Source organism: Spermophilus citellus (genome assembly GCF_964194105.1).
Source record: "Spermophilus citellus genome assembly, chromosome: 1".
In the NCBI taxonomy this organism is placed as follows: domain Eukaryota; kingdom Metazoa; phylum Chordata; class Mammalia; order Rodentia; family Sciuridae; genus Spermophilus; species Spermophilus citellus.
The window spans coordinates 148,819,888-148,834,114 of record NC_138182.1 but is presented as its reverse complement, the minus strand read 5'-3'; positions in this window follow the sequence as shown (position 1 = coordinate 148,834,114).

Sequence of the window (14,227 nt, the reverse complement as noted above, 5' to 3'; positions counted from 1 at the left end):
TTTTTCAAATTTGATGAGCCCATTCATCAAGAAAAATCAAATGCCAGAAACATGAGGAACACTACACAAAGGTCTATCACAATTAAGTGGCAAAACCAGGGACAGAGAGAGAATCTGAAAGGCAGCTACAGAAAAAAGCAAAACAAATTATATTAAAAAAAAACAACAACAACAACAAGCATCAGGATAACAACATATTTCTTGCTGGAAACAATTCAAACAAAAGGACAATGAAGTGAAATTTTTTAAGTAACTAGAAAAAATTCCATTGATTTATATATCCATTCCATGTGAAAATATATTTCAAAAAGAAAGAAAGAAAAATAAGAATTCATCAACAGCAGATTCAAACTGCAAGAAATATTCATGAAGTCCTTCAGGCAGAAGGAAAAGTATATCATATATAAACATGAGTGCATACAAACTAAAGCAGAGAAACAGAGAATGACCTCATGGGCAAATATGCAAGATTTGTCCTTATTACTTAAATCTATTTAAAATATTAAGAGCTCTTAATCAATAAAACATATTTGAATGATTATGCTCATAAGTGTAATTTCATGATCACAAAATTCACAAGGAATGAAATTGAAGTATATTACTATAAGAATTCTATGCAATATGTGCAGTGATATATCTTGAACATAAACTGATAAATATATTTTTTACATTATATTCAGGTATAATTGACAAATAAGAATCCTGTAAGTTTAAGGTGTATAAAATAATTACCACAATCAAGCCAATTAACTATATCACTCCATAAAATTATCGACTGCAAATGGGTGCGGCCAATTTGGAAAGCAGTATGGAGATTCCTGGGAAAGCTGGGAATGGAACCACCATTTGACCCTGCTATTGCCCTTCTCGGACTATTCCCTGAAGACCTTAAAAGAGCATGCTACAGGGATACTGCCACATCGATGTTCATAGCAGCACAATTCACAATAGCTAGACTGTGGAACCAACCCAGATGCCCTTCAATAGATGAATGGATAAAAAAAATGTGGCATTTATACACCATGGAATATTACGCAGCACTAAAAAATGACAAAATCATGGAATTTGCAGGGAAATGGATGGCACTAGAGCAGATTATGCTTAGTGAAGCTAGCCAATCCCTAAAAAACAAATACCAAATGTCTTCTTTGATATAATGAGAGCAACTATGAACAGAGTAGGGAGGAAGAGCAAGAAGAAAAGATTAACTTTAAACAGAGACATGAGATGGGAGGGAAAGAAAGAGAAAAGGGAAATTGCATGGAAATGAAGGGAGACCCTCATTGCTATACAAAATTACATATAAGAGGTTGTGAGGGGAATGGGAAAATAAACAAGGAAAGAAATGAATTACAGTAGATGGGGTAGAAAGAGAAGATGTGAGGGAAGGGGAGGGGGGATAGTAGGGGATAGGAAAGGTAGCAGAATACAACAATTACTAATAGGGCATTATGTAAAATTGTGGATGTATAACCGACGTGATTCTGCAATCTGCATTTGGGGTAAAATTGGGAGTTCATAACCCACTTCAATCTAATGTATGAAATATGATATGTCAAGAGCTTTGTAATGTTGTGAACAACCAATAAAAAAATAAATAAAAAAATTATCGTGTGTGTGTGTGTGTGTGTGTGTGTGTGTAGAATACTTAAGATTTAGTAAATTTCAAATATATAATACAATACGGGGTAATAAATGGGAGTTCATAACCCACTTGAATCAAATGTATGAAATATGATATGTCAAGAGCTTTGTAATGTTTTGAACAAACAATAATATATATATATATAAAATACATTATTATTAATTATAGTCACCATGATTGTTTCAGTCAGCTTTTTCACTTGGTGCTAAAAGACTTAACAGAACAATTTTAGAAGAGGAAAAGTTTATTTTGGTGCATACAGTTTTAGAAATCTCAGTCCATGGAGATCCAGTTCCATTTTTCAGGGCTGGAGGTGAGGCAGAACATCATGGCAGAAAAGTGTGGTTGAGGAAAGCAGCTCACATTTGATCATGAAGCCGAGAAAGAATCCACTTGCCAGATACAAAATATATACCCCAAAGGCATGCACTCAATGCCCACCTCCTTCAGCCATTTTCTACCTGCCTTCAGTTAATCCCAATTAGGGGATTAAGGCTCTCATAACCCAATCATGTGCCTCTGGTCGATCTTGTATTGTCTTACACATGAGCTTTTGGGGACGCCTAATATCTAAACCTAACAATGATATACAGGAGGACTCCAGAATTTATAACTTATATTTTCTATCCTTTGACGAGTATCACTCAAATTCTCCAATGCTTGATCTCTGATAACCACCCTTTTACTATTTGTTTCTATTAACTAGATTTTAAAAGATCATATATATATATATATATATATATATATATATATATATATATATATATATATAAAAGTGAGATGATGACAAACTTTTATTCCTGTGTCTGGCTTATTTCACTTATGTATTTATTCATCTTGACATGACTACAGCCATCTTGAGTCATAATTGCCATGATTGCCACAGAGTAATTCTAGCTGATTTTTCCTGCATGGTGTCTGTAAAAGGACAAATAGACTAAACCATTAGAATGTTTATGGAGCTTGGCATCTGGATCCTGGTGCTAGGAATGTGCTGACTCTTTGATGTGAGCTTAAGATAAACCAGCATATCCCAGCTTAACCCATATATATGTCCTTGCTTCTGACCAATAGCAAGGATTTTACTGGTCTGCTGCTACTTGGAACCACCCTTTCTCCAGGAAACTTCATTCTGTGCAATACTGGATGTCTCTGTCTTATTTTCTAAAGTCTCAGTGTATCTTGGGCATGTTCTCATACACTATGACAACTTTGTTCTGGAACAGCTTAACATAATGTCCTCCATGTTCATCTAGAGTATTGCAAATGGAAGAATTTTTTTTTCTTAAAGTTGAAAAAATGCATCAATGTACATTACTATAATATTCATGTATATTTATATGTATATGTGTAATAAATATATCTATAAAAGTGAGATTATTGAACCACATGATCATTTTAACTTTTTGAGGAATCTCTACACTCTTTCCTTTCCCATTAACAATGCACAGAGGTCCTTTTCTTCACATTCTTACCAACATTTATTATTTTCTGACTTTTTGATAAAAGCCAACAAATAGGGGATGTATGTCATTGTGAGTTTCTCAATTTCTGATGGTTAGTGATGTTGAGCTCCTTTCCTGATACCTGTTGGACCTTTGTATGATTGTATGATTTCTTTGGGAAAATGTATGTTCAGTTCCTTCACCCATTTTGAAATTGAGTTATATTCCTTTCCACTATGTAGTTGTATGAGTTTCTTATATATTTTGGATCCTAAACCCTTTTTTAAACATATGGTATTTAAGTATTTTATCCCACAGTATGGGGATGAAAATTTCTATTTTGTTTATTCCCTTTGTTATAAAAAAGCTTTTTACTTTTACACTGTCTCATCTATTTACTTTTGCTCTTCTGTCTGCTGTTGGAATCAAATATAAAATATCATTACCTAACAAGACCAATATCAGGAAGCTTTTCCCTCCCCTCCTTTTTTCCCCCTAGGAGTTTTATGTTTTCAGATATTACTTACATCTCTAATGCATGTTGGGTTGCATTTGTGTTTGGGGTAAGATAAGGATCCAATTCATTCATTCAGCTGTCCCCCCACCTTTGTTTATTGTGGACATTCAATTCTTTCATCATCATTTATTGAAGAAACTACATTAATCTTCCTTTTCTGTATACTGACAACTTTGTTAAAGATTAGTGGGCCATATATGCATGGATTTATTTCAGGAATTTCTATTCTGTTCCATTGGAATCTGTCTTTATGTTTTTATGCCAACACCATACTATTTTAACTATGAACTTCATAAAATAATCTGAAATTAGAAAACATGATGCTTCTAGGTTTGATCTTCTTGCTTACAATAGTTCTAGCTATTTTGTATTTTTTTTCCTGGCTCCACACAAACTTGGGATTAATTTTTTCTATTTCAGGAGAAAACATCAGTGAAATTTTGATAGGGATTTTATTGAATCTGTAGATTACACTAGGTCATTACAAACATTTTAATGTGTTTGTATCTTCTTCAATTTTTTGTCATCAATGTTTTATTATTTCAAGTGTAAATATCACTCACTTCTTTGGTTATAGTATCACATCAACATTTTATTCTTTTTTGAACTATTGCTTATTGATTGTTTTCTAAGTACTTTTCAGACAATTTCATTTTGTCATTTTATAGAAATGCAACTGATATTTGAACGAAGATTTTGTACCTTGAAACTTTACTAAGTTAATTTATTGGTTCTAGCAGTTATTTTTGGTGGAGTCTTTATGGCTTTCTACATATAGAATCATGTCATCAGGGACTGTGGGTGTAGCTCAGTGGTAGAGTACTTGCCTAGCATGGGGAAAGTCATGGATTTGATCCCAAGTGCTCCAGAAAAAAACAATGTAATATTATATCATCTGTAAAGAGAAAAAAAAAATTTCTCCTTTCTTTTTGATTTAAATGTTTTTTTTTTTATTTTTTTTAATGCCTAAATATATGTCTAGAACTTCCAGTTTGATACCATCTTGAAGGGAAGTGGCAAGATTGGGTATCCTGTGTTGTCCCTGATGTTGTAGGGAAATCATGCATTATTCTACCTTTGCGTAGGTGTTAGCTCTGAGCTTGTCATATTCTTAGCCTTTCCTGTGATGAGGTATAGCCCTTCTACTGACTTTATTGAGAATTCTTATTATGAAAGAATGCTGATTTTTGTCAAATACTTTCTCAGCATCTATTGAGATGATTGATTTATATTCCTCATCCTGTTAGTATTGTGTATTACATTTATAGATTTTTCTTTTGCTCAGCAATCTTTGTATCCTAGAGATAAATCTCACTTGATCATTATGTGTGGTTTTTACTTTTTTTTTTTTGCTATAGTTCAATATTTTAAGGACAAAATTTAAAAAGAAGTCTTAATAATGATCCAATCTTATTGAGTCTTTATCTATTTTTATGTTTTTATTACTGTTTTATAATTGTACATACTAGTGAGGTTCATTTTTGGCATATTTATACATGCATATAACTTAATTTTCTCCATGTCAATTCCCAGTACTTTCCTTTCTGTCTTCCTTCCCATGGTCTCCTTTCTCCACTCTGCTTCCTTCCATTTATTTATTTTTCCTAGGAATAAGACCAGTAAATTTGCAACTGGTAGAAGAAAACATAGGGTCAACACTGCAACGTATGAGCACAGGCACTGACTTCCCCAACAAATCCCCAAAGTTCAAAAAACAAAACCAAGAATTCATAAGTAGGATAGCATCAATTTAAAAGCTTCTGCACAACAAAAGAAATGATTAAGAGATGAAGAAAGGGGCCACATAATGACATAAAATCTTTTCCATCTACTTTTCTAACATGAGAGTAACAAGCCAAATAGATAAAGAACTCAAAAAAAATTCCACCAACAAGCAAATAATCCAGTCAATAAATGGATAAGTGAACTAAACAGATGTTTCTCAAAGGAAATGCAAATCACCAAAAATACATGAAAAAATGTTCAACATCCTTAGCAATTAGGGAAAACAAATCAAAACTGCTGAGATTTCACCTTTCTCCAGTTAGAATGATAATCATAAATAATGCAAATAACAATAAATGCTGGTGAGAATATGGGGGAAAAGCTACACTCCTACATTTTTGGTGGGACTGCAAATCAATATAACCACTTGGAAAGCAGTATGGATATTCTTTAAAAGATTAGAACTGGAACCATCCTTGACCCAACTATGCCACTCCTTGGTGTTTATTCAAAAGAACCAAAACCATACCAATGTAGATAGCAGCACAATTCACAATATCCTGGCTATGAAAACAGCCCAGGTTCTACTCAACAAACTAATGGATGAAGGAAACGTGGTATATATACACTATAGAGTTTTACACAGTCATAAAGAAGATTTAAATTACGCAATTTTCTGTTAAATGGATGGAATTGGAGAGCATCATATTAAGTGAAAAAAGACAGATTCAGAAAGTCAAGAGTCAAGAGTTTTCTCTCATACTTTGGAAGCTAGAGATAAGTAAGAAATTAAACAAAATGAACTTGTATTTTTAAAAAATGAAATCATTTTAAATCCCATGAAAATAGAAGGGAGAAGAGTGGAGTAGAAAAATGAGGATTAATGGAGTGAAAGCAGGAAGGGAAAGGGGGAAATTGCAGACTTAAAATGATCAAATTATGCTAGGTGCACATTTGAATATATCACAATGAATTCCACCTTTATGTGTATCCATAATGCTCCAGTTAAAGCAAAAAAACAATGTGTAACCCTTTCAGTGTGCTCTTGGATAAAGTTTAGTAGTATTTTGTTGAGGATTTTTGCTTCTACTTTTATTAGAGATATTGAGGTGTCATTTTTTTTTAAGTGTGGTTTCCTTGTCTGGCTTTTGTGCAAGGCAATGCTACCTAGCCTGGTAGAATGAGTTTGGAAGCATTCTCTCCTTTTCAACTTATTGAAAAACTTTAAGAAGACTCAGTACTAATTTGTCTTTAAATGTTTGGTAGAAATCAGCAGTAAAGCCACCAGGTCCTGTTTTTTTTTGGGGGGGGTGGGGGTGGGTTGGTTGGGTGGAGGGTGGGGAAGATGTTTTGGAGATTTCTCATAACTGATTCAATCACATTATCCATATTGGCTCGTTTGTATTTTATAGTTCATCATAATTCATCTTGGCAGGTTGTGTGTTTCCAGAAATTTACCCATTTCATTCAGATTATTGCATTTGTCGGCATAAAGTTGTTCATAGTAGTGCTTTATAATGCTTTATACTTCTATGACATCAGTTGTAATATCTCCTTATTCATTTCTGATTTTATTTAAGTCTTCTCTCTTTTCGTGCTTGTCTAGCTTAAGTTTTGTTGATTATTTTTATGTTTTCAAAAACAGTTTCATTGATCATTTCTATTGTTTTATAGTGTCTATCTCATTTATTTCTGCTCTGATCTCTGTTAGTTTTTTCTCCTACTAACTTTGTTCTTAGTATAATCTTGTTTTTCTGGTTCCTTCTGGTGTAGAGTTACAACACATAATTGAGGATTTTTTTTTTCCCATAGCTGTTCATTGTCATAAACTTTTATCTTATAATTGTTTTTGTTGCTGCTCACCAATTTGGGTATGTTGTGTTTCTCTTTTCATTCATCTAATTAAACTTTAAAATTTTCCTTTTGAGGTGGAGCAGAATGAAAACTGAATATGGTCCTTTTTCCTCTGGGAAATATTCATCTCCCCACAGACACAACACATTGAAGAGCTACATGTATGCATCAAAATGTGCCTTCACAAAAGCTAAAGAAACTAGAGGTGATCCCATGGTGCCTGTTTAATAAGCACTGAAGAACACAAGAAGTTGCCCACAAGACCCCTGCCCCAACTTCAACCAGTCGTGTGGAGAGAGATGCCACATGTTTGAGGGTTCAGGCCTTAGACTTGAAACCCAGTACCAGTGTTACCATGGGTAGTGCCAGTCAGAGCCCCATTACCTCTACCAGTGGCTAGACCTGCATTAGGCAGAGGACAAAGAGACTGTCTCCACCACCCCTTCCCCAACCTTGAGTGGCAAAATAGGAAACAAGACTCCATCTTCTTTAAAGCAGAGAACAAAAGTTAGTATAATAGTTTCTCTTGGAGCTTGGTTCTAGACCACCTATAGTGAGCCCCAGCACCAGATAGAAACCAAAGTCTCCATAGGTATGCAAGAGTTCACAGATGGAGCCTCTAGATTTGTCCCAGCATCATTCAGAGACCTGCACACTGGTGAATCAGACCCATGTTTTGGCCTATATCATGTGTACCCCATGATTACCTTGGAGTAGTCATGGGGTACACAGCCCCCCTTCTTAAGATTCTGCCATTTCCTAAAGTGATATGACTTATGTGCATCGGCGCTGGTGGCCAAGGGACTGTCTACACTACCCATTCTTCCATCCTGGGCAGCACAGCTACTGACAGGCCAGTGCATGAAGACATAGCTGTAAAACTTCCCTGGCACCAGGCTGAGACCTGCACCCTGGTGGGATAGACTCATGCCTTCACCTGCATTATTTTGCAGTCTTGCTGTGTGCCCTTGAGACTGTATAGTTCCCATGACTGTGAAATTCAGGTGTAACCCAGTTTAGTATCAGCCTAAGTATCCAAGGGACTCCCTTCACCAATGCTACTCTAGCCTTGGGCAGCATAATTTCCAGCAAGACTCCATTCATTGTGGGCAGCATGATATAGTAAGTTCAGGGATTGCCCTGGCACTTAATACTAGGCTAGTGAAACCTAACACTGGGCAGATCCTAACATGTCCCATCCCCAGTTTTGCCTGAATACAGAACTTCTGGAATAGCCTCAGAGCCAGGGGAAGAGACACAACCTCAGACTATGGGACTTTTATTCCAGCCACAGTCCCTGTGATTGGCTGTAGCAGTCTTGGTCTGTTGTTTCCTCTCAGCAGTAGGCAGTCCATAGAAGCATGGGATTTGGTCCTTCTCCAATGCTGTGCTGCTCTTGGTAGACTGTGGTCTGATACAGCTTGGCAGCATTGGAGGCCACAGCTGTGACATAGATACCTGCTGCTTGTCCATCTATGGTGATTCTTCCTGGCTCTGAGAAGTACCTGCCTACAGACCAGTGACTGTTGACAAGGCCTATAAGCCTACAATGACCCAGTAGTGGTAATGGACCAGACCTCTTAAGTCCTCCTGTGGTTCATTCTGAACAATGTGGATGTGGGACAAGCTTGGACTGACACCGTTCACTAGAGCTGAAAAGTGATGATATACCAATAACAGACTCAAAAAACTCAGATCTGGGTGCTAAAATACTGGAAGTGCTATTGGTTTAGAGGGAGAAAAAGGCAATCTTCTTAGAATTTCAGGGAGGATAGGAACAAAGAAAGAAAAATTAGGAAATTGAAAAAAAAACACAACTAATCCTTCAATGTCCATGTTATATCACATCCTGACAAACATTAAGAACTTTCAGGAAACTATAGCTTCAGCAAACAGTTAAAATATGGCCCCAGAAATTGAGCAGATAGTAATCACTACTGTAAGAACTCACAGAGAATTAGAAATGGCTGTTTCAAGGAAACTCAATGAGCTTGAAGAAAGCAAAGAGAAGTGATTCAAACTCTAAGAAACATTAAAAATACTTGGAAGCAATTTAACAACACAAATTTCTGGACTGAAATTCAATCAACAAAAATTTTTGAAGTGAAATTTAAAACGCAATAGAAAGCATCAATAGCAGGATAGATCAAATTGAAAAAGGAATTAGGGGGCTTAAAGACTGCCTATGTAAAAATACAGAGTCAGAGGAGAACAAAGAAAAAAAGAATAAAGGGGAATAAAGAAAGTTTGTGGAAATCCTGAGACAGTATTAAAAATGCACATGTGTAGGTTATTGAGGTTCAAGAGAAATTTGAGAACATTAAATGGATATATAGTTTATTAAATGTAATAAAAACAAAAAAAACTCTCCAAACCTAGAGAAACAAACAATATGCAGATACAGGGAGGTCAAAGTCATCCATCAGATTTATTTTAATCAAGTCATCTTATAATCAAATTATCAAAAATAAAAGATAACAAGAAGATTCTCAAAACTACAAGAGACAAAACTATAGCACATGAAGTTTTCCCAATTCACAATACAATAGACCTCTCAGAAGAAAGTCTTATAGGCCAGAAGATAGTAGCCTGAGAGTTTAACAATACTAAAGAGGAAAACAATACACAACCAAGAATACATTTAGTAAAGCTATTCTTTAGAAATGAAGATGAGATGCAGATGTTCCCAAATAAAAGCTGATAGAATATATCTCCACCAGACCTGTCTTGGAATAAATGCTAAATGGAGTTCTTTGAACTAAAAGAAAGAGACATCAATGATTAAGTAGAAAACGTGGGAGGGTATGAAACTCATTGGTAAAAGTAATTATGTGGACAAATTCAAAAAATGTTCTAATATTAGAGGCATCATAAATCATCCATATATTTAGTAAGAAGAATAAAAAAGACAAATCAATAAAAACAATATCCATATGTGAAGAGAGATCAAATATACAAAAATGTAAACTAGATTATCAAAATATTCAAAATATAGGGAGAAATGAAATATAAAATTTTCTCAATTATTCATTTCTTTAAAAATTAATTTTCTTATATTCATGATCACTTTAAGATGATATCATTTTCAAACAGCTTTTTGTAACTAAAATACAATTTTAGTAAGCTTAATAATTACCACTAAGAAAACAAAAAAATTATAATAGACAAACCAAAAGTAATAAGCAAGGTATCAAATCCTAGTACTATAATAAGTCAATTAAATACAATTTCAAACTCTTTAAGAGAGTGAGGAAAAAAAAAAGAAAGAAACTGACAATCAACAAATGGGCCACGGACCTGAACAGACACTTCTCAGAAGAGGATATATAATCAATCAACAAATATATGAAAAAATTCTCATCACCTCTAGCAATCAGAGAAATGCAAATCAAAACTACATCTCACTCCAGTCAGAATGGCAGCTATTATGAAGACAAACAACAATAAGGGGTGGAGAAGATGTGGGGGAAAAGGTACACTCATAAATTGCTGGTGGGACTGCAAATTGGTGCAGTCAATATGGAAAGCAGTATAGAGATTCCTTGGAAATCTGGGAATGGAACCACCATTTGACTCAGCTATCCTTCTCCTTGAACTATATAACAAAAGGACTTAAAAACAATATACTACAGGGGCACAGCCACATCAATGTTTATAGCAGCACAATTCACAATAGCTAAACTGTGGAACCAACCTAGATGCCCTTCAGTAGATGAATGGATAAAAAAATGTAGCATATATACACAATGGAATGTTACTCAGCAATAAAAGAGAATAAAACCGTGGTATTTGCAGGTAAATGGATGGTGTTGGAGAAGATAATGCTAAGTGAAGTTAGCCAATCCCAAAAAAACAAATCCCTAATGTTTTCTCTATATAAGGAGGCTGACTCATAGTGGGGTAGAGGGGGGAACGTGAGAGGAAGAGATTAATTCTAAATAGGGAAGAGGAGAGGGAGGGAAAGAATAAAATAGTTCAAGCAAATGTGTCAGGAGCTGCCACATAGGAGTTGAGCACCCCCTAGCTTTGAGCGATGGAAATGCGTAGAATGGTTTCTGCTGCTTGTGGAAGCAGGTGGATCCCCATCTCTCTTCAGTAGGGAAGTGGGCATTACCCAATGGGAGTGGGCTGACTCCCATAAAAGAAAAACCTAGAACTATATCTTTACCAATCACTTCTGCCATTTGCAATGTACTTTGTAATACTACCCCTTATGTTCTTTTTCTTTTGGATGGTCTATTCTATCAAACACCTCAATGAACAATAAATTAATAAATATCCTATTTATTGAGGATGGTTTCTGACATTCTGGCTCTCATTTGTCTGCCTCTCTTGCTTTCCTTGTGGGAGCTGGGGCGAAAGAGCCATCACTGAACCCCAAGAAAAAGGTATTTTCTCTGTCTTTGTGTGATTATTTAGCGCCAACTCAATTCACCTGGAGTGGCCCTGACCAATTTAGTCATATGTCACTGCACAAATGGAATTCAAAAGAAAGCAGAAGTAACCACACTCATATCAGAAATAAAAGACCTGTAATCAAAAGCAATAAAAAATGGGTAAGGAAGGTCATTATATAATATAAAGGCATAAATTAACAAAAAAAGCAAATATAAATATATAGGAACCCCAAATTGGAACACCCAAATATAGAAAGCAAATATTAAAAAACCTAAAGGAAGAGATGTATTCCAATACAGTAACAGTTGGGAACTTTAATACACAAGTTTTAGTAATGACCATATCATTCATACAGAAAATCAACAAAGAAGTAGCAAAGTTAAATGTTCCCTAAAGAAAATAGACTTAACAGCCATCTACAGTACATTTCATCCAATAGCAGGGAATAGGATTCTTCTATTTACCATAGGGAACATTATCCAGGATAGATCATAGCAGAGGTCACAAGGCAAGTCTGGACAAACTTAGAGAAATTAAAATCATACCAGTGTATTTTCTAACCACAATGCAAAAACAAACAAACCAAAAAACCTAGAAATCAATAAAAAGAAAAGTGTTTCAAACTATATAAACACACGGAAAGTAAACAACTGACTTTCAAACAATGAACAGATAAAGAATAAATAAATAAATATATGTATAACAAATGAAAACGGAGATATAACACACAAAAACCTATCAGATATAGCCACAAAGTACTAAGAGAAGTTTATAGAAATTGATGCCTACATCAAAACAACAGAAAAATCACAAGTAAACAACTTATTGCTGCCTCTCAAAACCAGGAAAAAGAGGAACAAACCAAATTTGAAATTAGCATAAGAAATAATAAAAATAAAAGCAGAAGCGCATTAAATAGAGACTAAAAAATACAAAAGATCAGGGAATAAGGATTGAAATCTTCCTAAAGGCTAACAAAACAGACATCTTGTTTTAAATAAGAAACAGAGAATAAATTCTATAAATAAACAAAATTATAGAGATGAAAAAAGAGACAAAACTATACTACAGAAGTACAAAGGATACTCAGAGATGATGATGATGATGATGATGATGATGAACATTATAGGACAATAATTAATAAGATAAAAGAAATAGGAAAATTCTTAGTTACATATGCCTTAGTAAGACTGAATCATTAAGAAATAGAAGAACAGACCAATGATGAACAGAAATATGAACAATTAGATTATTAATAAAAAGTCTCCCATAAAAGAAAAACCTAGAGCTAGATGGCTTTACCAATCACTTCTGCCAAACATTTAAAAATTAATATCAATTCTCCTTAAATTATTCCAAACTAGAGAAGATGAAGGAATTCTTCCATTATATGAGACCAGTGTTATTCTGATACCAAAAACCAGATAAACACTAAATAAAACAAAATAAATACATGAAACACTACAGGCCAGTATCCTTAATGAACACAGTTGTAAAAATTTTCATAACAAGCAAACAGAACCCACAGCACATTTAAAAGATTATTCATCATGAAGAGTATAAATCATATATGTACTCAAAATTGGAGCATCCGAAATATTTAAAGTCAGTATTAATAAACTCAGGGATGTAAGAAAGATTCAATCAAATAGATAAATTGGATATACTATATTAATAGACAAAGAAACACACTAAACTTGAAATTAGCAGAATAAAAGAAATAACAAAAATAAAAGCAGAAGCACATTAAATAGAGACAAGGACCATGTGACCATCTCAATAGATACAGAAAAAGGCATTTGAAAAAATCCAATCTTTCTTCATAATAGAAATGTTGAACAAACTAGGTGCAGAAGGATGTATCTCCACATAATAAAGGTCATTTCATAATAAGCCAACAGCAAACATTATAGTGAAGAGGAAAAAGCTAAAAGCTTTCTAAGATCTACAACAAAGCAAAGATGCATGCTTTCATCATTTTAATTCATCAGAATGTTCAAGGACCCAGCCATAGCAATCAATCAAATGAAATAAATAAAACCACACAAACTACAAAAAGAAAAAGTAATTTTAACACTGTTTGTAAGTATCATGATTTTACAAATAGAAAACCCCTCACCAAGACTCCACCAAAAAACTATTAAAATTAATAAATAAATTTAGCAAACTTGTAGATACAAAATTAACATCCAAAAATCTGTAACATCCTGAAGTGAATTATCTTAAATAGAAACCAAGAAAGGAATCCATATATAATAACTGTAAAAAGAGGAAAATAAAATACTTAAAAATAAATTTAGCCAAAAGCATGGAAGATCAATTATAAATCATTGATGAAAGAAACTGAAGAGAATACAAAAAAATGGAAATATAGTGCTGATGAACTGGAAAAGTCAATATTGTTAAAATGTACATATATACTACACAAAGAAATTCATCCATTCAGTGAAATCATAATACCAATGACATTTTTCAAAGAACTAGAAAAATAAATCTTAAAATTTATTTGGAATCATAAAAATCCCCAAGCATTCAAACCCATGCTGAACAAAAAGAATGAAGCAGGAGATATTACACTACCTGTCTTCACAATACTCTACAAATCAAAACAGCATAGGTTAGCCATAAATCACAGATCCACAG